Source organism: Carlito syrichta, unplaced genomic scaffold (genome assembly GCF_000164805.1).
Source record: "Carlito syrichta isolate Samal-C Ts95f unplaced genomic scaffold, Tarsius_syrichta-2.0.1 Scaffold113458, whole genome shotgun sequence".
Taxonomy (NCBI): Eukaryota; Metazoa; Chordata; class Mammalia; order Primates; family Tarsiidae; genus Carlito; species Carlito syrichta.
The window spans coordinates 32,970-44,512 of NW_007057554.1; the positions used below are offsets into that span (position 1 = coordinate 32,970).

The 11,543-nt window shown below is 38.9% G+C and overlaps 1 pseudogene across 1 annotated transcript; it reads left to right on the plus strand.

The window, feature by feature from the left end:
* Positions 1-917: 917 nt before the first annotated feature.
* On the plus strand, positions 918-3,054 carry LOC103273870 (annotated as a pseudogene). Its single transcript, XR_505221.2, has one exon. The product of XR_505221.2 is annotated as an RNA-binding protein EWS pseudogene (transcript).
* Positions 3,055-11,543: the final 8,489 nt, after the last annotated feature.

Genomic DNA, 11,543 nt, shown 5'->3' on the forward strand with positions numbered 1-11,543 from the left:
TTCATCCCATCCCTGACCTTGCTGGAAGTAGGAGTTTCGTTACCTTTCTGAAGTAAAGAGGAACTGCTCAAGATTAATGAGTTCCCTAGTACTTGCAGATCCTGGACATTAGGCCTTCTGTTAAATTTTGTCCTCTGGCTCCTCCTCAGATGGTACACATTTATGGCTCATTTGATTATCTGAAGGAAGAAAGATATGGCATTTATGCCAAGGTGAAAATAGAAACAGAATTTGGGAACATGTAGCATCTGATTTATTCTTGCAGCAAATGAAGACTTCACTTTTATACTTATCCTCAAATGCTTTTTATTAGGGTGAAGATAGATATAGTGATTAGCTTTGAGGTCAATGATAGTAAATTTTAGTCCAAGGCTACAAAACTTACTGATATAGTGTCTTAACTGGCAGAGTTTATGATCACACTAGGGTAACCAAAGGATAAATGGTTTTCCACTTTTCTAGAAAAGCAATCACTACTTTATTGTTCATAGAATTTTCTCCCTTTCTCTTTCAACATGAAATGATGGTTTTTGCCATCAGCATCTTAACTTCTCTTGGTCAGGACTCTCAGTATGAAAAGGGGCAGAAAACTAGGGATGGAACTACCTGGAGTTGTGCAAACTAACTGAGCCTGTTGAATAAATGTTAATATATGTGATTGATAATCCATATCTTATTTAGATAATGCTATCAAAGTCCACAAAGAGAACGCTCAGATTTAAATAGCAATGAATATGGAGAGTCAAAGATGTTGGTTCAGTAAACTTACTTGAAAATTACGTGATTTTAAAGAGAAATGAGTTCTGAGGTTGCATCCTCAATATATTTATTTTTAATATAGTTAAGTTTTTCCATTGGTCATTATATTATAGTTGTTAAGTGCACTAACTGGAGAGAACGAGGAGGAAGGAGAGAAAATGGCATCCACGGATTATAGTACCTACACCCAAGCTACAGCCCAGCAGGGCTACAGTGCTTACACCGCCCAGCCTACTCAAGGATATACACAGATCACCCAGGCATATGGGCAGCAAAACTTTTGAACCTATGGACAGCCCACTGATGTCAGTTATACCCAGGCTCAGACCACTGCAACCTATGGGCAGACGGCCTATGCAACTTCTTATGGACAACCTCCCACTGGTTATACTACTCCAACTGCCCCCCAGGCATATAGCCAGCCTGTCCAGGCGTATGGCACTGGTACTTATGATACCACCACTGCTACAGTGACCACCACCCAGGCCTCCTATGCAGCTCAGTCTGCATATGGCACTCAGCCTGCTTACCCAGCCTATGGACAGCAGCCAGCAGCCACCGCACCTACAAGACCGCAGGATGGTAACAAGCCCACTGAGACTAATCAACCTCAGTCTAGCACGGGGGATTACAACCAGCCCAGCCTAGGATACAGACAGAGTAACTACAGTTATCCCCAGGTACCTGGGAGCTACTCCATGCAGCCAGTCACTGCACCTTCATCCTATCCTCCTACCAGCTATTCCTCTACACAACCGACTAGTTATGATCAGAGCAGTTGCTCTCAGCAGAACACCTGTGGGCAACTGAGCAGCTATGGAGAGCAGAGTAGCTATGGTCAACAAAGCAGCTATGGGCAGCAGCCTACCACTAGTTATCCCCCTGCAAACTGGATCCTACAGCCAGGTTCCAAGTCAATATAGCCAACAGAGCAGCAGCTACGGCAGCAGAGTTCATTCTGATAGGACCACCCCAGTAGCATGGGTGTTTATGGATAGGAGTCTGGAGGATTTTCCAGACCAGGAGAGAAATGGAGCATGAGTGGCCCTGATAACTGGGGCAGGGGAAGAGGGGGATTTGATCGTGGAGGCATGAGCAGAGGTGGGTGGGGAGGAGGTCCTGGTGGAATGGGCACTGGACAGCGAGGTGGCTTCAATAAGACCGGTGGACCCATGGATGAAGGACCACACCTTGATCTAGGCCCACCTGTAGATCCCGATGAAGATTCTGACAACAGTGCAAGGATTAAATGACAATGTGACTCTAGATGATCTGGCAGACTTCTTTAAGCAGTGTGGGGTTGTTAAGATGAACAAGAGAACTGGGCAACCCATGATCCACGTCTACCTGGACAAGGAGACAGGAAAGCCCAAAGGTGATGCCACAGTGGCCTATGAAGACCCACCAACTGCCAAGGCTGCTGTGGAGTAGTTTGACGGGAAAGATTTAAGAAAGAAAGTTTGACGGGAGAAACTTAAAGTTTCTCTTGCTCGGAAGAAGCCTCCAATGAACAGCATGTGCGGTGGTATGCCACCACGTGAGGGTAGAGGGATGCCCCCACCACTCCGTAGAGGTCCAGGGGGTCTAGGCGGTTCTAGGGGACCCATGGGTCGCATGGGAGGCCGTGGAGGAGACAGAGGAGGTTTCCCTTCGAGAGGGCCCCGGGGCTCCCGAGGGAACCCTTCTGGAGGCAGCAACATCCAACACTGGGCTGGAGACTGGCAGTGTCCCAATTCGGGTTGTGGAAACCAGAACTTCGCCTGGAGAACAGAATGCAACCAGTGTAAGGCCCCAAAGCCTGAAGGCTTCCTTCCACCACCCTTCCCACCCCCGGGTGGTGATCGTGGCAGAGGTGGGCCTGGTGGCAGGCGGGGAAGAAGAGGTGGCCTCATGGACCGCGGAGGTCCCGGTGGAATGTTCAGAGGTGGCCATGGTGGAGATAGAGGTGGCTTCCGAGGCAGCCGGGTATGGACCGAGGTGGCTTCGGTGGAGGAAGACGAGGTGGCCCTGGGGGGCCCCCTGGACCTTTGATGGAACAAATGGGAGGAAGAAGAGGCAGACGCGGAGGACTTGGGAAAATGGATAAAGGCGAGCACCGTCAGGAGTGCAGAGACCAGCCCTACTAGACGCAGAGACCCACAGAGCTGCATTGACTACTAGATTTATTTTTTAAACCAGAAAATGTTTTAAATGTATAATTCCATATTTATAATGTTGTCCACAACATTATGATTATTCCTTGTCTGTACTTTAGTATTTTTCACCATTTGTGAAGAAACATTAAAACAAGTTAAAAAAAAAAAAAGCACTAACCTTGGAGTAAGAATGCATGACTTTAATTCCTATCTTTGCCATTAACTATGTGTGAAACTTTGGGAAGTTATCTCACTTTCCAGAACCTTGGTATCTTCAGTGGTAAAATAAGCATCATGGTAGCACCTTCATCTTAGCGTTATTGTGACATTTAGATGAAATAAAAATTATAAATCCCTAGAAAAACCTGGCTTATTGCAAAAATTTAATACATGTTAGTTAAAATGATAACAAGATGTTTTCTCCTGAAAAAAAAAAATGTTTATGTAGATGGGTCCCAGCTGCTGATGTCTGTTGGTCCTTGTTTTCTGCCTTTAGTACTGTGTAGAATTGAATAGTGCTTCAGCTTCTAGTCACTTCATAGTTGTACAAGTGCGTCAAAAAAGTTTTGGGTAATTTTTGTTATGACATCTTGTGGGATTGAAAGGTACTTATTTGTCCAGAAAATCTGGACATTAGAAAATCTATAGGCAATAATTTTATTTTTTGTTTGTTTCTTTTAATTTTTATTTTAAAGATGTAAGGTACAATTCAGGGTTAGGTATACAAATGGTCATTGTACAGGTAAAGTTTGGTTCTCACTCTGGTCCTCATTTCACCTGGTTTGAGATCAGGTACCCTTAGTGATGGAAGTATGCCTCCTCTTCCCTGCCAGTTTCTCACTACTGTCAATCCCTTTCTTGTAGTATTATGATAATTATTCAGGGTGTGCTTTTGCGTAAGGACATGTGGTACTCAATTCTTTGTTTCTGTGATAGATCACTATTAGAGACTATAGATCCATCCAAGTTGCTGCAAAGTTCATAATTTTGTCTTTCTTTATGGCTGCATAATATTCCATCCTTTACATGTACCATGTTTTTAAAATTCAGTCTAGTTTCAATGGGCAGCATGGTTGGTTCCATGATTTTGCTATTGTGAATAGTGCTGCAATAAACATGCGTGTGCAGGTATCTTTTTCATAGAGTTATTTGAGTTCCTTCCAGGTATATTCCCAGTAGGGGATTGCAGGGTCATATGAAAGGTTGATTTTTAGATCTTTTAGGAATCGCCACACTGTTTTCCACAGAGGTTGTACTAGTTTACACTCCCACCAACAGAGTAGAAGTGTTCCCTTTTCCCTGCATCCTCTCCAAACATCTGTTGTTTTTTGAGTTATTGATGATGGCCATCCTGACTAGAGTTAGGTGGTATCACAGTGTGGTTTTAATTTGCATTTCTTTGATGACTAGTGGAATTGAGCATTTTTTCATGTATCTGTTGGCTGCTCGTATGTCTTCTTTTGAGAAGTGTCTATTCATATATTTTGCCCACTTTGTAATAGGGCTGTTTGTTTTTTTTCTTTTTGGCATTTTTGAGTTCCTTGTACATCCTAGATGTTAGGCCTTTTTCAGACATACAGTTGGCAAATATTTTTTCCCAGTCTGTGGGCTGTCTCCCTGCCCTCTTGATGGTTTCTTTGGCTTTGCAGAAGCTTGTCAATTTGATGAGGTCCCACTTGTCTATCTTATTTCTTATTGCATGGGCACTTGGGGTTTTGATCAGGAATTGGCTGCCAGTTCCAATTTCGACAAGGGTGTCTTCTGCGTTTTCTAAGGTTCTTATAGTTCGAAGTTATGTTTAGATCTTTGATCCATTTAGAGTTGATTTTTGTGTATTGTGATAGGTAGGGGTCTTGTTTTAATCTTCTGCATGTGGTCAGCCAGTTTTCCCAGCACCATTTACTGAATAGTTTCATCTCTCCCCAGTGGTTTTTAGTGGAGGCTTTGTTGAGTGTGATTTGGTTGAGAAGTTGAGGTTTTGCTTCTGGAATCTCTATCCTTTCCCATTGGTCTATATGCCTGTTTTAGAAATTTAAATTAGCGTGAAAAAAGTCAGTCAAACCAAATCGAAAATGTGGTTGAGATGAAGATATTACCCTTTCCTCTCATTTCAATATGGTTTCAGTCTCTTGTGAGAATGTAGACTAAGAATATATAACTTGGGTTGATATGACTGTACTTATTATGTATGTCAATTTCTTACTATTCAGGGTCTTTCTTCATGGAATACTAACAACTGTTTATTATTACTTATTAATAGTATTTAGAATGAAATTTGTTTCTTATTATAATTTTAAGCCCCAAGTAAAGCATTGAGGAGTTTAGCCTTGTTTAGTCTTTTTAAAGGAAATATTATTGTTGGTTATTTGAAGAGTAATGCCAAAAGATAGTACCATCATATGCTGCTTAATGATGGGGATAAGTTTTGGGAAATGAATTGTTAGACAATTTCATTATTGTGTGAACATCACAGAGAATACCTACACAAACCTAGATGGTGTAGCCTAGTACACATCTAGTCCATATAGTATAGCTTATTGCTCCTATGCTATAAAATTGGGTAGCTTGTTACTGTACTGAATATTGTATCGGGAATTGTAATACAATCATATTTGTGTACCTAAACATATATAAACATAGAAAGGGTACAACAAAATTATGGTATAAAAGAAAAAAAGGTACACCTGTATGGAGCACTTACCATGAATGGAGCTTGCAGGACTGGAAGTTGCTTTAGGTAAATCAGTTAGTGAGTGATGAGTGAATGTGAAGGCCTAGGACATTACTGTACACTAATGTAGACTTCATCCATACTGTACATTTAGCCTACACTAAATTTATTAAAATATTTTTCTTTCTTCAATAATAAATTAAACTTAGCTTACTGTAACTTTTTTTAACTTGTAAGTTTTTTGTAAACTTTTAAATTTTTAAAATTTTTTCTCTTTTTTAACATTAAGCTGTTATTACACAAACACAAACACATTATATAACTATACAAACATATTTTCTTTCTTTACATTCTTATACTATAATCTCTTTTCTATTAAATTTTTTTTTATTTTTTAATTTTTAAACTTTTTGGCTAAACACTGAGACACAAACACCCACATTAGCTTATGCCTACCCAGGGTCAGGATGACCAGTATCCCTGTCTTCTGTCGCCACATCTTGTTCCACTGGAAGGTGTTCAGAGGCAATAACATGCATGGAGTTGTCATCTCCTATGATAACAATGCCTTCTTCTGAAATATCTCCTGCAGGTTCTGCCTGAGGCATTTTTATTGTTAACTTTTACTTTATGTTTTATAAATAGAAGGAGTATACTCAAAAGTAATGATAAAAGTGTAGCATAGTAAGTACATAGACCGGTAACATAGTCATTTATTAGTATTATAAAGTACTATGTACTGTGCATAATTGTATTTGCTGTGCCTTTATATGAGTCACAGTGTAGTAGGTTTATTTATACCAGTATCACCACAACCACGTGACTAATACATTGCACTGTGATGTTACAGCAGCTATGATGTTCCTAGGTAATAGGGACTTTTTAGTTTCATTATAATTTTATGGAACTACTGTTGTATTTGTAGTCTGTCAGTGACAAAGCATCATTATGCAGCACATGACTCTGCTTATCTAGGTAGAAAATATTCTTCATCTTAATTTTTTAAGATAATATTTAATGATAAATATTTTTAAAAGTTTGGAGTAGGGAGAAATGGATGTTTCAGTTTGCTGAAATAGTAACATGAAACCTAGTCATTTTTTGTGCAAAATTTTCAGTCCCTGAATTAGATCCAAGACTATATAAAGTGGCTTTTTTCAATTATTAATCAACATTCATTGAGTGCCTTCTATGTGCCAAGTACTTTGCTTGGCTCTGGCTGTATAAATGAAACCAAGATGAACAAGACCACTGCCTTCATGGGACTTCAATCTAGTGGAGAAGGAGACAGAGAATCAAAAAGGTAAACAAATAAATAAGGTTAATTTCAAAATAAGGGTTCGGAAACAAACAGCATGCTGTGACAAAGTAAATAAGACATTGGATAAAGTATGATTTGGGAAGGCTTCTATAAAGGAGAAACAATTAAACTGAGATTTGAAGATAAGACTAAGATATAAGATATTTAAATAAGATAAAAGATATGAGCTATATAAAGATCTGAGAGAAGAGGATTCTAGAAATTGAAATGTATGTCAGGGAAGAACTTTGGGCATTCTTACAACTGAAAGAAGATTAATGACATTTGAGTAAAGAAGATACACATACTGTTCATTCTTTTTTAAATGTTTGGTAGAATTTAGCAGTGAAGCCGTCTGATTCTGGGCTTTTCTTTGTTGACAGGTTTTTGGTTAATGGCGTAATCTCCTTAAGTGTTATAGGTATGTATACATTTTGTTTCTTTTCTAGTTAATTTGGGAGTTTGCCAATTGATAGGGATACAATTGTTCATAATCATTTATAATCCTTTTCAATTCTTTAAATATTGGAGTAATGTCACCTATTGCGTTTCTGATTTCAGTTATTTGAATTCTCTCTCTCTCTCTCCCCCCCTTACTTAGTCTAGGTAAAGACTTGCCAATTTACCTGATCTTTTCAGTGAACCAACTTTTGGTTTAATTGGTTCTCCTTTGTTATCTATTCCCTATTTGTTATCTCTGCTCTAAATTTTAAAAAAATTTTGCTAGCTTTGAGTTTTAGTTTTCTTTTTTCTAGTTCTTTAAGGTATAAAGTTAGATTGTTGATTTTTGAGACAGAACTCCTGTTTTAATGTATACATTTAGAGTTATAACTAGTCCTGCTTTTACTTCCTCCTATAAATTTTTTGGCATGCTGTTTTATTTTTTATTTCTATAAAAGTGTTTTCTGATTTCCCTTATGATTTCTTCTTTGGCTCATTGATTTTGTTCAAGTCAAATACAATATAGAGATGAATTTCTGAAATTAAAATGTCTTATTTGGGAAGAAAAAATTGCAATTCAGGGCACACATGCAGAACAGGGGAACTTTGGCATGAATGAAAAACTAAGAGAAGGTTAGAGGTTGTATAAAAAGTAGAAATGTTACATATTGTTTTTTAAGAGAGTTCATTGGCACCAGTAAGTTTTTGGAGAGCTTGCAAACTCTGATGGGTGTGTTACAGAGATGGGTAAAACTACTCCGAGTTGCAGCAGGTTCTTTCCATAACCATAAGATAAAACTGGTTTCACGTAACAGCAGGCAGTTTTAGCAGCTGACTTTCAGAGAATTATATTTTTGGAGCAATGTTATATGTCTTGAGTGCTTTATCTCCCTGACCTCTAGACTCTGTTTTAGTTGGTTATGATAAGAATGGCCTAATTTGCATTATCAACTTTCATAGTTGTTTAAGAGTGTATGGTTTAATATGTTCCATATATTTATGAATTTTCCAATTTTTCTACTGTTATTGCTTTCTAGTGTTATCCCATTATAGTAATGAAAGATACTTTGTATGATTTCAATATTTTCAATTTATTAGGACCTATTTTGTACTCTAACATATAAACAATATTGAATAATATTTTATGTGCAGTTGAGAAGAATGAATATTGTATTATTGGGTGAAATGTTCTGTGTCTGTTGGGTATTTGACTTATAGTGTCAATTCCTCTATTTCCTTATTGATCTTCTGTCTAGATTTTCTATCCATTACTGAAAATGGAGTGGTGAAATATTGTTGTAGAACTGTTTCTTTTTTCAATTCTGTCAATAATTGCTTCATGTATGTTGGAGCTTCTTTGTGCATATATGTCTATATTTGTTATATCTTCTTGATGGATTAATATTTTCGTCATTATATAATTTCCTTTATTGTATCTTATAAAAATTTTTGACTTAAAATCTATTTTGTTTGTTATTAATATAGCCACATAAGCTCTCTTTTGTTTAGTGTTTGCATGGAATATATTTTCCTTTTCCTTTCCTTTCAGCCTATTTGTGTCCTTTGATCCAAACTGAGTATGCTGTAGACAGCATACAAATGAATCATTTCTCTTTTTTGAGAGAGTATTTTCTTTTTCAATTTGAATAATACATAATAATTGTACATATTATTAGGGTACATCTGACATTTTGATAAATGTACATAATGGGTAATGATCAAATCAGGGTATTTATGATATCCATTACCTCAAACATTCATCATTTATCTGTGTTGGGAATGTTTCAAATATTTATTTTTAGCTATTTTGAAATATATAATTATCATCAACTAGAGTTAACCTACTGTGCCATTGGACATCAGAACTTATTCTTTATATCTAACTGTATGTTTGTACCCATAAACCAACCTCTTTTTATCCCTCCTCCTTCCCAGCCTCTGGTGACTGTCTAACTCCATGAGATAAACTTTTTTGTTCCCATGTATGAGTGATAACATGTGATTGAATCATCTTTCTTAATCTGCATTGTAAATCTGTCTTTTAATTGATGAGTTTAACTCATTTGCATTTAAAGTTATTGATATGCAAAAACTTGTCATTTTTCAATTTGTTTTAATATTATAATATAGTGTATAATTATATTATATACTATATATGATTGATAATATAATATATATTAAGTTATTATATAGTAATCATATTATATTATTGTAGTATTTGTGTTCCTCAATTTCTCCAATTCTGCCCTCTTTTGTGTTTTTTCCCCTATTTTACCATTTTGATGCCCTCTTCATTTCTTTTTTTGTATGTTAGTTTAGTTATCTTTTTGTTGGTTGCTCTGGGAATTGTAATTAAGCAGACAGTGGACCACACAGATCTGGAGGAAGTCAGAGATGGATAAATAAATTTGAGAATAGTTGGTGTATTGATGGTGTTTAAAGCTGTGGGATTAGAAGAGATATTTTTGGAAAAGAATGTAGCCAGAAAAGAGCAGCAAATGCAGGAACAACTCCTGTGAATTTAATAATCTAATTTCTTGTTGATGGATAACTTTGTATTTACCCTTTAAATAATGTGAATAGGCAACATAGCTGCCACTTGGGTATCTTCACTGCTGTTCATTCTGAGTGCACTATAGTGAAAACTGCTTTCCTATGCTAGCTAAGTATTAGAACAGATGAATCCTATTTATCATTTCTAAGGCTATCTTTCAATTTTTCCTATCCCTTGAAAATTCATTATTTACCCATTAATTTCAAAATCACTCATCTTTTTAATCTACCACTGACCTCTTTTTTCTTGGATATCATTTTCTTGAAAAAGTAACAAATCCTGTGTTTTCCTGTGGTGATTCCTTATATGGGGCTGATGAGGACAAAGATTTGTGCTGATAAAGTCAAGGGCAGGAGACAGGGCGAGATGGCGACGGCATAGGTGAACTGGTGAGATTCTCTGAACGTGAGTTCCCAAAAAGGCTATTACTTTGCTGCCCCCATCCCCCAGCCCACCACCAACCGCTCTGGGGTCAGGCCCGGGAACTTCAGTCCCACACAAGGCCAGATATCACGCCCCTCCCCCCACTGCTGCCGTTCCACTCGTGTGTGGAAGTCTCCGGTCCCAGCCCCCTCCAGATCCCTCTCCGACTGCATTGTCTCCAGCCCGGGCACCCGGCATCAAGCCGCCGGTCACACAGGGAGGCTCTGGGCACCCGCCCCTCAGAGACACCGGTTCCATTTCTGGCTGAAGTACTCTGTAGGGTCCCAGCGCCACTCTCACCATTTACAGCCTGCCCTTTGGAACTTTGGAGCTCTGGAACTCTGGGTCCACCCTGGCTGAGGCACTCAGCATGAGACCCCAAACCAGAGGACCCAGACAAGCGGAGAAAAACAGATCTGCTTAAACTGCCTTGCCATTCTCCAGGCAGAGACTTCCATTGCCCTGCCCACCTATCAACAAACTTTACCTCATTTCCTAAGGCCAGGTATTGCAGCGTGCGGGGAAGTTTTGGGTCCCTGCTCCCTTCAGCTCTCTCCCCGGCCCGGCACCTGGCACTGCCGGTCGCACAGGGAGGCTCTGAGTGCCCGCCCCTCAGAGACACCAGTTCCATTACTGGCTGAAGTACTCTGTAGGGTCCCAGCGCCACTCTCGCCATTTGCAGCCTGCCCTTTGGAACTTTGGAGCTCTGGAACTCCGGGTCCACCCTGGCTGAGGCACTCAGTGTGAGACCCCAAGCCAGAGGACCCAGACAAGCGGAGAAAAACAGATCTGCTTAAACTGCCTCGCCATTCTCCAGGCAGAGACTTCCATTGCCCCGCCCACCTAGCAACAAACTTTACCTCAGCTCCTAAGGCAACAGTGTGAAACAGGAGACAAAGCCCCACCCCTATGCTGCAACGAAAAACAAAAGGGAGAGGCTGGAATCTGAGATCACAGAAGTGACTCTAGTCTGATCGCTTATTTTGACTTATGATTTTATCATTGAAACTGTTGGTCTAGATTACGTTTGGTGTTTACCTTCTGACTTATACTGTTTCTTGATTTTTTTGGCCTGTCTCTGTTTAGCTATCAGTATTCTTTAGGGAATCTTTCTTACCTGTCTTTTTTCACTTCTTCCCAGCCCTGTGTCTCTCTCTCACCTGATAGTTGGTATGTATATCTGTTTTCCCTCCTGCACTTCTCCCTTTCGCTTATTTTGACTTATGATTTTATCATTGTAACTGTTAGTTTAGATCACGT